Source organism: Cervus elaphus, chromosome 4 (assembly GCF_910594005.1).
Source record: "Cervus elaphus chromosome 4, mCerEla1.1, whole genome shotgun sequence".
Classification (NCBI taxonomy): domain Eukaryota; kingdom Metazoa; phylum Chordata; class Mammalia; order Artiodactyla; family Cervidae; genus Cervus; species Cervus elaphus.
Window position 1 is genome coordinate 52474338 of NC_057818.1, and position 14257 is coordinate 52488594.

The 14257-nt window shown below is 40.2% G+C and overlaps 1 non-coding gene across 1 annotated transcript; it reads left to right on the forward strand.

Moving 5' to 3' along the window:
* Nucleotides 1–4168: 4168 nt before the first annotated feature.
* On the forward strand, nt 4169–4274 carry LOC122692926. Its single transcript, XR_006340738.1, has one exon. It is a non-coding gene; the product is annotated as a U6 spliceosomal RNA (small nuclear RNA).
* The last annotated feature ends 9983 nt before the right edge of the window (nt 4275–14257 follow it).

Below are 14257 nucleotides of genomic sequence, written 5' to 3' on the forward strand. Positions count from 1 at the left end.
GACAAAGAAGGACACTACATGATGATCAAAGGATCAATCCAAGAAGAGGATATAACAATTATAAATATATATGCACCCAACATAGGAGCACCACAATATGTATGGCAAACGCTAACGAGTATGAAAGAGGAAATTAATAGTAACACAATAATAGTGGGAGACTTTAATACCCCACTCACAACTATGGATAGATCAACTAAACAGAAAATTAACAAGGAAACACAAACCTTAAATGACACAATGGACCAGCTAGATCTAATTGATATCTATAGGACATTTCACCCCAAAACAATCAACTTCACCTTTTTCTCAAGTGCACACGGAACCTTCTCCAGAATAGATCACATCCTGGGCCATAAATCTGGTCTTGGAAAATTCAAAAAAATTGAAATCATTCCAATCATCTTTTCTGACCACAGTGCAGTAAGATTAGATCTCAAATACAGGAAAAAAATTGTTAAAAATTCAAACATATGGAGGCTAAATAACACGCTTCTGAATAACCAACAAATCACAGGAGAAATCGAAAAAGAAATCAAAATATGCATAGAAATGAATGAAAATGAAAACACAACAACCCAAAACCTATGGGACACTGTAAAAGCAGTGCTAAGGGGAAGGTTCATAGCATTACAGGCTTACCTCAAGAAACAAGAAAAAAGCCAAATAAATAACCTAACTCTACACCTAAAGCAATTAGAGAAGGAAGAAATGAAGAACCCCAGGGTTAGCAGAAGGAAAGAAATCTTAAAAATTAGGGCAGAAATAAATGCAAAAGAAACTAAAGAGACCATAGCAAAAATCAACAAAGCTAAAAGCTGGTTTTTTGAAAAAATAAACAAAATTGACAAACCATTAGCAAGACTCATTAAGAAACAGAGAGAAGAACCAAATTAACAAGATTAGAAATGAAAATGGAGAGATCACAACAGACAACACTGAAATACAAAGGATCATAAGAGACTACTACCAGCAGCTCTATGCCAATAAAATGGACAACTTGGATGAAATGGACAAATTCTTAGAAAAGTATAACTTTCCAAAACTGAACCAGGAAGAAATAGAAGATCTTAACAGAGCCATCACAAGCAAGGAAATCGAAACTGTAATCAGAAATCTTCCAGCAAACAAAAGCCCAGGACCAGATGGCTTCACAGCTGAATTCTACCAAAAATTTAGAGAAGAGCTAACACCTATCTTACTCAAACTCTTCCAGAAAATTGCAGAAGAAGGTAAACTTCCAAACTCATTCTATGAGGCCACCATCACCCTAATTCCAAAACCAGACAAAGATGCCACACACAAAAAAAGAAAACTACAGGCCAATATCACTGATGAACATAGATGCAAAAATCCTTAACAAAATTCTAGCAAACAGAATCCAACAACATATTAAAAAAATCATACACCATGACCAAGTGGGCTTTATCCCAGGAATGCAAGGATTCTTTAACATCTGCAAATCAATCAATGTAATACACCAGATTAACAAATTGAAAGATAAAAACCATATGACTATCTCAATAGATGCAGAGAAAGCCTTTGACAAAATTCAACACTCATTTATGATTAAAACTCTCCAGAAAGCAGGAATAGAAAGAACATACCTCAACATAATAAAAGCTATATATGACAAACCCACAGCAAGCATCACCCTCAATGGTGAAAAATTGAAAGCATTTCCCCTGAAATCAGGAACAAGACAAGGGTGCCCACTCTCACCACTACTATTCAACATAGTGTTGGAAGTTTTGGCCACAGCAATCAGAGCAGAAAAAGAAGTAAAAGGAATCCAGATAGGGAAAGAAGAAGTGAAACTCTCACTGTTTGCAGATGACATGATCCTCTACATAGAAAACCCTAAAGACTCTACCAGAAAATTACTAGAGCTAATCAATGAATATAGTAAAGTTGCAGGATATAAAATTAACACACAGAAATCCCTTGCATTCCTATACACTAACAATGAAAAAACAGAAAGAGAAATTAAGGAAACAATACCATTCACCATTGCAACAAAAAGAATAAAATACTTAGGAGTGTATCTACCTAAAGAAACAAAAGACCTATACATAGAAAACTATAAAACACTGATGAAAGAAATCAAAGAGGACACAAACAGATGGAGAAACATACCGTGTTCATGGATTGGAAGAATCAATATTGTCAAAATGGCTATTCTACCCAAAGCAATCTATAGATTGAATGCAATCCCTATCAAGCTACCAACGATATTTTTCAGAGGATTAGAACACATAATTTCACAATTTGTATGGAAATACAAAAAACCTCAAATAGCCAAAGTAATCTTGAGAAAGAAGAATGGAACTGGAGGAATCAACCTGCCTGACTTCAGACTCTACTACAAAGCCACAGTCATCAAGACAGTATGGTGCTGGCACAAAGACAGAAATATAGATCAATGGAACAGAATAGAAAGCCCAGAGATAAATCCATGAACCTATGGACACCTTATCTTTGACAAAGGAGGCAAGGATATACAATGGAAAAAAGACAACCTCTTTAACAAGTGGTGCTGGGAGAACTGGTCAACCACTTGTAAAAGAATGAAACTAGAACACTTTCTAACACCATACACAAAAATAAACTCAAAATGGATTAAAGATGTAAATGTAAGACCAGAAACTATAAAACTCCTAGAGGAGAACATAGGCAAAACACTCTCCGACATGAATCACAGCAGGATCCTCTATGACCCACCTCCCAGAATATTGGAAATAAAAGCAAAAATAAACAAATGGGACCTAATTAAACTTAAAAGCTTTTGCACAACAAAGGGAACTATAAGCAAGGTGAAAAGACAGCCCTCAGATTGGGAGAAAATAATAGCAAATGAAGCAACAGACAAAGGATTAATCTAAAAAATATACAAGCAACACCTGCAGCTCAATTCCAGAAAAATAAATGACCCAATCAAAAAATGGGCCAAAGAACTAAACAGACATTTCTCCAAAGAAGACATACAGATGGCTAACAAACACATGAAAAGATGCTCAACATCACTCATTATCAGAGAAATGCAAATCAAAACCACAATGAGGTACCATTACATGCCAGTCAGGATGGCTGCTATCCAAAAGTCTACAAGCAATAAATGCTGGAGAGGGTGTGGAGAAAAGGGAACCCTCTTACACTGTTGGTGGGAATGCAAACTAGTACAGCCACTATGGAAAACAGTGTGGAGATTTCTTTAAAAACTGGAAATAGAACTGCCATATGACCCAGCAATCCCACTTCTGGGAATACACACTGAGGAAACCAGATCTGAAAGAGACATGTGCACCCCAATGTTCATCGCAGCACTGTTTATAATAGCCAGGACATGGAAGCAACCTAGATGCCCATCAGCAGACGAATGGATAAGGAAGCTGTGGTACATATACACCATGGAATATTACTCAGACGTTAAAAAGAATTCATTCGAATCAGTTCTAATGAGATGGATGAAACTGGAGCCCATTATACAGAGTGAAGTAAGCCAGAAAGATAAAGATCATTACAGCATACTAACACATATATATGGAATTTAGAAAGATGGTAACGATAACCCTATATGCAAAACAGAAAAAGAGACACAGATGTACAGAACAGACTTTTGGACTCTGTGGGAGAAGGCAAGGGTGGGATGTTTCGAGAACAGCATGTATATTATCTATAGTGAAACAGATCACCAGCCCAGGTGGGATGCATGAGACAAGTGCTCGGGCCTGGTGCACTGGGAAGACCCAGAGGAATCGGGTGGAGAGGGAGGTGGGAGGAGGGATCGGGATGGCTGATTCATGTCAATGTATGACAAAACCCACTGCAATGTTGTGAAGTAATTAGCCTCCAACTAATAAAAATAAATGAAAAAAAAAAAAAAAGATGGCCAAAGTATTGGAGCCTCAGCTTCAGCATCAATCCTTCCAATGACTATTCAGGGTTGATTTCCTTTAGGATTGACTGGTTTGATCTCCTTGCAGTCAAATGAACTCTCAAGAGTCTTCTCCAGCACCACAATTCAAAAGCATCAATTCTTTGGCATTCAGCCTTCTTTATGGCCCAACTCTCACATCCATACATGACCACTGGAAAAACCATAGCTTTGACTGTACAGACCTTTGTTGGCAAAATGATGTCTCTTAACAAATTTCAAAAACAAATGTAGGTGCTTGCTTTGGCAACACATATACTAAAATTGGAACGATACAGAGAAGATTAGCATGGCCCCTGTGCAAGGATGACACGCAATTCGTGAAGCATTCCATATTTAAAAAAAAACAAAACAAATGTAGTATACAGTATTGTTGAGAATGTGGGGGGAATGAGAATTCTCATGGGTAGTGACTACAGTCTTTTTGCAATTCATTTGGATATAATTATTAAAATGTCTGAAAGTAAACCCCTAATAAACCAGCATTTTTACATAAAAGAGTCTAGTTTACAAAAATTCTGACTTGAAAAAAGATGTGAATACAGTAAAGCTTACTGAAACCATGCCTGTAATGCCAGATTAACCTCTGGTTAATCCTTTGAGGAACTGTTAGTCTATGCTGAACAATATGGTAACTATTTGTGGCTATTTAAAGTCATTAAAATTAAATAAGATTTAATATTCAGTTCCTTAGTCAAACCAGTCACATTTCAAATGCTTGTTAGTCAGTGTGACTACCGGTTACTGTATTGGAAATGTTGAAAGCATTAGTAGCTCAGTCATGTTTGACTCTTTGCAATGCCATGGATTCTGTTGTTTGAATATTTAAAAACTAAAATTATCAACTCAATAGTACTAAGTCTGAATACATATTTTCACTTGTTCTGAGAGATTTTATGTTGCTTCCTACTCTCTCAGATGATTCCTCTTTCTTGATATACTCAACCACTCAACTGAAAGACTTCACTCCTTACTGTTTTATCTCCTCACTGAAAAGCATTAGTAAAAGGAATTGACTAAAAAGTCAAACAGTGAAGAATTGTGGCATCAGAAAATGTGAAACCCGTGAGATCAATTTAAAATCCCAATGGACTTCCCTGGTGGTCCAGTGGTAAAGAATCCATCTGCCAATGCTGGGGACATGGGTTCAATCCTTAATCTGGGAAGATTCCACATGCTGCAGGGCAACTAAACCCATGAACACAACTACTGAGCCTGTGCTCCACAACAAGAGAAGCCGCTGCAGTGAGAAGCCTGCACACCGCAGCTAGAGAACGCCTGCATGCAGCAACAAAGCCCCAGCATGGCCAAAAATAAATAAAGTAAAACCACAACAATAAATATTTTTGTAAAATGTATTTCTTTCTATTTTGTAATGACAAAAGCAATGTCTGCTCGTTAAAATGAGAAGACAATACAAATAAAAGAACAGGAAAAATACCCTTTGTTCCCCTGAGCCAGGCACCAACACTGTCATCCCTCTGCAGTAGAGAGTCCCAGGTCATATTTGATGCAACTAATATGTATCAAATTGACAGGCTTTCCCCCACTATTCAAACGTTTTGTACTGCAGTACTTTATTAATAAACAACGTATCATTGTTTGGATGTTAAAACTGTACCAACAAATTCCTTAATGTTGGATGTTGAAGTTGTTCCTGTTTCCTGGTAACGAATCCCAGATGACAGGACAAGGAAGACTACATCAAAATAAATAAATAAAAGACCTGAAAGATGGGTGCTCTGATTTACCATTTCTTAACAATGTGGACCAAATCCATGATTTTGACAAGACTATGGCATGGAATGATTTCCCCAGAGATAGATGCAGGATTCACCCAGGGGTGCTCAGATTTAGAAGCAGGTGCAAGTCTTCAGTCCCAGAGGAATCTGTGCCTAAGGAGTGATGAGTGGGGATAGTAGCTCTAGGGAGCATCGATTCATCCTTTCCTCCTGCAACACAAGGTTCCCAAACTTCTATCCAATATGGCAGCTCCCTCAGCCTTTTCTTCTGAGTAGGGAGTGCTAGGATATAGAGGGGATGTAAGGACAGAGGGGCCTGGTGGGCTATAGTCCATAGGGTTGCAAAGAGTCAGACATGACTGAGCACCTGAGCACACATGCATGCACACAGACAATTATACATCTGAGAGAAAGTTTCAATTTTTTTGATACAGAGGAAATCTATTTAAAAGAAAAAGAAAAAGTTTTTAAGCCAGTGAAAAAGCTGGCTTAAAACTCAGCATTCCAAAAACTAAGATCATGCATCTGTTCCTGTCACTTCATGGCAAATAGAAGGGATAACAATGGAAACAGTGAGAGACTTTATTTTCTTGGGCTCCAAAATCACTGCAGACAGTGACTGCAGCCTTCAAATTAAAAGATGCTTGCTCCTTGGAAGAAAAGCTATGGCAAACCTAGACAGCATATTAAAAAGCAGAGACATTACTTTGCCAACCAAGGTCTGTATAGTCAAAGTTAAAGGCTTTTCCAGTAGTCATGTATGGATGTGAGAGTTGGACCATAAAGAAGGCTGAGCATCAAAAAAATTGATGCTTTTGAACTATGATGTTGGAGAAGACTCTTGAGAGTCCCTTGGACTGCAAGGAGGTCAAATCAATCATTCCTAGAGGAAATCAGTCTTGAATATTCATTGGAAGGACTGATGCTGAAAAAGCTGAAGCTCCAATACTTTGGCCACCTGATTCAAAGAACTGACTCATTGGAAACGATCCTGATTCTGGGAAAGATTGAAGGCAGGAGAAAGGGATGACAGAGAATGAGATGGTTGGATGGCATCACTGACTCAATGGACATGAATTTGTGCAAGCTCAGGGAGATGGTGAAGGACAGGGAAGCCTGGCATGCTGCAGTCCATGGGATCACAAAGAGTCACACATGACTGAGAGACTGAATAACAACAATTGGAAATCACCCCAAAACTTAATAACTCAAAACAAGACTTGGGAACTCCCTGGCAGTCCACTGGTTTTAGGACTCCACACTTCCACTGCAAGAAGCATGGGTTCCTGGTCAGGAAACTAATATTCTGCATGCTGCATGGCATGGCTAAAACAAAAACAAAACCAGCAGTAATAACAACAACCGAACCAAACAAAACAAAACTGCAATTCTGTCATCAAAAAAGGAAATCGTTATTGGGCAGCACATCACCGTTGACGGCCACATTGGGCAAAATATCCTTCACAATGAAGGTAAAAGAAAGATAATTTTAGTCGTGGAGGAGCTGAGCAATCATGTCAGCTAGCTAAACTGTTGGTGGGAACCCTTCAGGAAGATACTTACATGAATGATCAGTCATGTCCGACTCTGCGACTCCATGGACTGTAGCCCACCAGGCTCCTCTGTCCATGAGATTCTCCAGACAAGAACGCTAGAGTTGGTTGCCATTCCCATTTCCATATTCACTGATAGCAAGGGTCAAAAAATTATGGTCCCAGGACTTCCTTGGTGGTCCAGTGGTTAATAAGATTCCATGCTTCCAATGCCAGGGGTGTGTGTTCAGTCCCTGATTGGAGAGCTAAGATCCCACAAACCAGGTGGGATGGCAAAAAAAATTTTAAAAATTAAAAAAAAAAAAAATCCTTGGGTCCAGTCTGACCCACCACCTGTTTTGTACAGCTAATGAGCCAAGAAAAAAAAATAGTTGTCACTTTTTTTTTAAAAGAGAGATAAACAGTATTTATGACGAGTTGAAAATTATTACGATTTGAACTTCACTGTCTTTAAATCAAGTGTGATGGAAATACAGCTCTGCTGGTTTGTTTAGACCTTGTCTATGGCTGCTGTCCCACTGCAGTGGCCACGTCAAGTAGTTGCAACAGACACCCTCTCTTGAACAGTTGCTGTTGGTCTTTATGGGATAAATGTGCCAATTCCTGCTCTATAGTCAGCACAGAGATAAATAGCTGACAGATGGTGGGATTTATTTGTCCACATTCAGTGTATCACTTAGATATCAGGCATTTACCTCAAGAGCTAGAATTTTATGTCTATTTTTAAATTTTTATAATTTTATTTATTTATTTTTGGCTGCTGTGGGTTTTTGTTGGTTTGCACGGGCTTTCTCTAGTTGTGGCAACCAGGGGCTACTCTCTAGTTGCCATGCGTGGGCTGCTCCTTGGGGTGGCTTCTCTTATTGCGGAGCCCTGGGTTCGAGGCATGAGGGCTACAATAGTTGCAGCACACAGGCTTGGTAGTTGGGGCTCTCGGGCTTAGTTGCTCCAAAGCATGTGGAATCTTCCTGGACCAGGGATTAAACCTGTGTCCCTTGCATTGGCAGGTGGATTCTTTACTACTGAGCCACCAGGGAAGCCCTTTATTTATCTATTTTTAAAAATTTTATTAGAGTATAGGTGACTTACAATTGGATTTTTAAAAGCAATCACTTTCTTCCAACAGTGGGAAAACAAGAGACTTCAATTAGGCACAGGGGTGCTGAAAAGTCAGGTTTGCCTCACTGGCTGGTAGGCAATGGACCCAGAGCAGCTCAGTTGAAGGGTTGAAGGGAGCAGATTGTGGAGTCAGATGTGGAGACAATCAACATAAATGAAAGTGTGAGCATGGGGACGTGGAGTTTGTCATTGATTCTGTCCCTGCACAGTCTGCGCTCAAGTCATGCAAGTCCCCTCTGCTCCACCCTAGGGACATGTCTGTTTCCTTGCATCACAGGAAAGTTTCTCTGCATGACACATTGGTCTTCCTGGATTTTTCTCATCAAGCGTTAGTAATTGATCATGTTATTGTTATTTTTTAACCAAAGTCAACCGTTTCTCAGAGGTATTATCAATTCTCCTGGCAGACAATGTCACTACTACCAGTGACATTATAATGACTGCACCAGTGGGAAATGAGATCATGGTGTCTCTAACCTATAACCGGGGTGATTTCTCACACCCTGAGACATGAACCCTGGCAAAGACAGGCTCACCAGGCGCATATCATCAGGCTGCTGGTGAGTATGTTTTTCTTTTCTCTGCTTTTAGAAGTCCCCCAAAGTGACTTTTGGTGTTGGAACTTTGTCTTGGAGTCCTACTATGCTTTCTTATTTGGGAAGAAGTGGTGTGTCACCTTAAATCTGAAGATTACAGTGAAATCTATGACCTTCATGAGGACTCTACTAGCGCTTGCAATTTTTTTTTTAGATTTTTTTTAAAAATGTGGACCATTTTAAAAGTCTTTGTTGAATTTGTCATGATATTCCTTCTTTATGTTTTGGTTTTATGGCCCCAGGGTATGTGGGATCTTAGCTCTTCAACCAGGAATTGAACCTGAGACCTCTGGCTTTGGGAGGTGATGTCTTAGCCACTGGATGGTCAAGGAAGTCCCAGCTCTTGCCTTTTTACTGTATTTACTGTATTACTCTTCTTTTTTTGAAGCAAGTGAATAGGATTTATTAGAGAGGAGGAAAGTACAAAGCTCTCAGCATAGACACTGAGAGGTGGTAGAGAGTCCCCATCTTCTTTTCTTTTTTGTTCTTGGCTTTCGGGGACCTCGTTCGTCCATACTTTCTCAATATTAGACTTGCTGGAATTCTCCTTTCTTTCCAACCTTTTAAAACTTTTCTTTAAAACTAGGGACCACAGGACTTCCATAGTAGGAATAAATATAAATTTATAAATATAAATTATATTTAAATAAATATAATTATATAAACTATAATTTATATAATCTTACAATTATATATTTATAATTTAAAATTACAATTATAAATTTATAATTTATATATTTATAGAATAAATATAACTCTATAAATGTCTGGCTTTGACACAGAAAATGTGGGTTCCTTTTTTTTTTTCTTGTTTTCTCTGGGGTCAAGATCAGCTTTAGAAAAACAACCATAAAGAGCTATCCCCTTGGGTGGTGTGAGGAAAACGCATAAAGCCTATTCTTTTCAAGTTCTTCTTAGACCACAGGAAAGAGATGTAACTGTTGACTCTGAGTCTTATAAGGAGGGATGTATTCCTTTTTTAAAAAAATATGTATTTATTTATTATTTTTATTTTTGATTGCACTTGGTCTTTGCTGCTGCATGCTGGCTTTCTCTGGTTGCTGAAAGCAGGGGCTACTTCTTCATTGCAGTTCGTGGGCTTCTCATTATGGTGGCTTCTCTTGTTGTGAATGGAGCAGGGCTCTAGGCACATGGACTCAGCAAGCACTTACACAAGCTTAGTTGCCCAGAGGCATGTGGAATCTTCCCGGACTAGGGATCAAACCCATGTCCCCTGTGTTGGCAAGTATTCTTATCCACTGCACCTGCCACCCGGGATGTCCAAGGAGAGATGTATTCCTGGATTTATTTCCCAGAGCCAAGCATAGATATAAAGCCAATCATGTACCACATCGTCGGCACTGAGCCCAAGTCATAAAATGAGCCATGATTTTAGGACGGAAACCCTGAGCTTGGGGCTGTCATTCAGGATGCTTCCCTCTCACATGCCCAGATATGACCCCACCCTGCCCTGCTGGAGAGGAAATTAAACATGCCAGGGCAGGGCCTGGCAAAGAGCCCATTGAATGCGGAATGATGGAATGATTATTTTTTGGCTTAAGCAAAGTGGATTTATTATAACATGTAACAAGTCCAGAAGGTAGGGAGCCTATATGCCTTGTTATTTAAAGTGGCTCCATGATGTTATCAGGACCCAGATGTTTTTGAATCTTTGCCTTCTGTCATTCTCAATATATAGATCTCATTCTCCACCTGGTTTCCCTGCAGTGCCCCAAACTCTCAGAGTATCAAGATAAAGTAAAAAAAAAAAAAGAAACCAAACAGACTTCTTTATTTTTAAAAGGTTTTTCTAACAATTTTATTTATTTTTCTGAGTTTGACTATTTTATTTATGATTTAAAAATTTTTTTTTGGAGTCTAAGTTGATTTACAGTGTTACCTTAACAACAGTGTTGCGGTAACTTCAGGCATAGAGCAAAGTGATTGTTATACATGTACATACATCCACTCTAGATTTGAACATGCCATTATTTTTAACATTAGTCATTGGTGCCTGCAGGGAGAGGGTTGCCACCTTGCTTCTCCCCAGCTGGCTGAAGGCCAGTGCCTGAAGAAGGAAAAATCTAAATTGATTACCTTTCTTACCTGGGGACTGCCTTTTCTGTCTGAGTGTGTGACCACCTCCTTGAACTCACTCCTCCTTTCTTTCCCTTATATGTAATGCTGTTTTTTGACAAAGGAAAACTCACTCCAAAATATCTGGATGTCTGTTTTTTTCTTGGCCCACTGCTTGGCTTGCGGGATCTCGGTTCCTCAACCAGATATTGAACCCGGGCTCCCCGCATTGGAAATGCCGAGTCCTAACCTCTGGACCACCAGGAAAGTCCCTGGATGTCTGTGTTCTTATTCCACATTTTTAGTTCTCATTATCTCATATCTAGTTTCCTGTCTCCACACTGTGTTGTTGTTTAGTCGCTAAGTCATGTCCGACTCTTTGCAACCCCATGGACTGTAGGCCACCAGGCTCCACTGTCCATGGAATTCTGCAGGCAAGATTAATTACCAGAGTGGGTTGCGATTTCCTCCTCCAGGGCATCTTCCCAACCCAGGGATCAAACCCACATCTCCTGCATTGGCAGGTGGATTCTTTTTACCACTGAGCCACCTGGAAGCCCCTCTCCACATTGTACTTGTTCCTAATGACTTGTGTTCATCCACCACAACACACGGGATTCTGTGGAATATCACAGAATCTGCCCTGGAGCTCATGGCTCTGTACTCCTCCAAGGCAGGTTGAAGTGTGTGTGGGGGGGACTCCCTTAAATCTGGCTGGTCCCCAGTTGCTGTGTGTGTTGGCTACTAAAGCTTCTTAACCTGTATATCTCTCAGGAGATCTGCCCTTCATTAAAGAGCAGCCTGACCTACAAAGCTATCACCTGAATGGCTAGCGATCAATGACTGACAGGAGTGGGGTCTGTAAACCCAGCCTATGGTCTCAGTGAGGAGTTAACTCTGTGCTACAGTCCCTTGGACAGCAAGGAGATCCAACCAGTCCATCCTAAAGGAAATCAATTCTGAATACTCACTGGAAGGGCTGATGCTGAAGCTGAAACTCCAATACTTTGGCCAACTGATGTGAAGAACAGACTCCTTGGAAAAGGCCCTGATGCTGGGAAAGATTGAAGGCAGGAGAAGGGGACGACAGAAGATGAGATGGTTGGATGGCATCACCGACTCAATGGACATGAGTTTGAGTAAGCTCCGGGAGTTGGGGATGGACAGGGAAGCCTGGTGTGCTGCAGCCCATGGGGTCGCAAAGAGTCAGACATGACTGAGTGACTTAACTGAACTGAACTGAACAGTGTGTGCACCAAGGCCCCCTTGTAGGATTGGGCTTGCTTAGCCTCTATCCTGCCCCACCTGCCTCCCTCCCTCCCTCTCTCCTAAGAGTTCTCTCAGTTAAGCAGCTTGACAGCTTCTCCATCACAGGCTCTGCTCCATGGGAACCTGACCTAAAATGCTGATTATCCTGTTTCATAATGAACAAGAGGCTCAACTTAAAGGCACCCCAAATCTGAGCCGCTAAGAACTGATGTTCCAGTTATCAAAGACATCTCTGAGATGGAGTGTGTGTATGTGGGTTGGGGGGGGTCCCTTCAGCATCATGTGCTTGGCACTGGAAATGGGAAATGGCATGGAGGTCTTCCCATGGGCCATTTTCCCTGGATATTTGGAAATTGATTAACGGGAATCATTGAAAATGACATCTCTCTTCCTTCCTCCATTCCTCCTCCTTCCCTTCCTTTCTTCCTTTTTTTTCCCCCTTTTACCATAACATAGTAAAGATGAACTTTAAGGTCGTAATCTATGCCCAACCCCCTCCCTTCAAATACAGCAGCTTCTTCCTCAGAACTACAAAAGGCATGTACCTGAGCCTTTGAAAGTAAGATGCTGTTTAACTCCTCCTTTCCTGAGAAGGTTTGTGCCTAGCTGTAAGTAGGAGTTGAGAGTTGGAGACATGGAGAAGCCATGCTTGCATTCAAAGTTTCCTACATTACTGTTCTGTAATTTTAGGTAATTTATTAAGTTTTTCTCATCTGTAACAGATGATGATAATAACACCTCTTTTATTTCTTTATTCCCCACCATATAGCTTGCAGGACCTTAGTTTCCTGACCAGTGATCAAACCCGTGCCCCCTGCAGTGGAAACATGGAGTCTTAACCACTGGACTGCCAGGAAAATCCCAACATTTATTTTTAAAGATAAATTAGTAAGTTACAGCATTACATAATGTACTATACTTAGAACATTGCCTTCCTCCCTTGATTTCATTCTCCAGGCAAGGATACTGGAGTGGGTAGCCATTCCCTTCTCCAGGGGATCTTCCCAACCCAGGGATTGAAACCAGGTCTCCCACATTGCAGGCAGATTCTTTGCCAGCTGACCTATCAGGGAAGCCCATTTTTAAAGAGAAATTAGTAAGTTAAAGTATCACATAAAGTACTATGCTTAGAACATTGCCATTCTCCCTTGTTTCTATGTACTTGACACACGTTTGAGTCAGTCACACCTCCCTCTCCATGACTCCCAGAGTTTATGCTTAGCATGAACAATTTATTTTCCAAGCTAGAAAGATTTAGAGTAAAAAGGGGCTCTAATCAAACTCCATAGGTGCATTTTTGCCTTTCTTCTTGCAATATTCCTATTGTGTTGCTACTGAATGTGTCTTTTCTACCCCAATGAGAACACTGGCTCCCAACATCAACACATTTATTCACGTTCTCAGTACAGCAAAATATAGTTTCAGAATTGCTTCAGCCAAAGAAAACACACCTACTAAATGGAGTTCCAGGTTTGTTTGCAGTTAATTTGCTGTTCTCTTCCACCACCTAGCTCACCCAAGACTGAGGGTGTCTATTCAAATATTGTCTTCTTTTCGTTCTTTCCTCAGTGCAGTTATGGTAGTCATTGAAGTCCAGTTGGGTTCAATGGTTTCAGTTTTAGTTTTTTTTTAATCCCTTCCCATCCTTTCTGATTTTATTTTATTCTTGGAAAATATAGAACGTTTTAAACATGGTTTAAAAAAAATCAAAAGTATGTACATTTTATTTTTAATTAGAGAAGTGTCATTCCCTCCCTTAACTCTTTTAGTCTGTGAGCATCTATTTTCCATTCCTGACTGGTAATCGCCCTTGTGGAAAGGTCACAACAAGGCTCCAGTTTGTGCCCTTGTTGAGTGTAAGCAGAGGAGAGGGGAAGGGCTGTAGATTGGAAAGCCTCAAGTTCCACAGAATGACTGTGGATCACTCTGGTGGTGGAGTAGTGGTTTAGTCGATATGTCCTGTCCAAC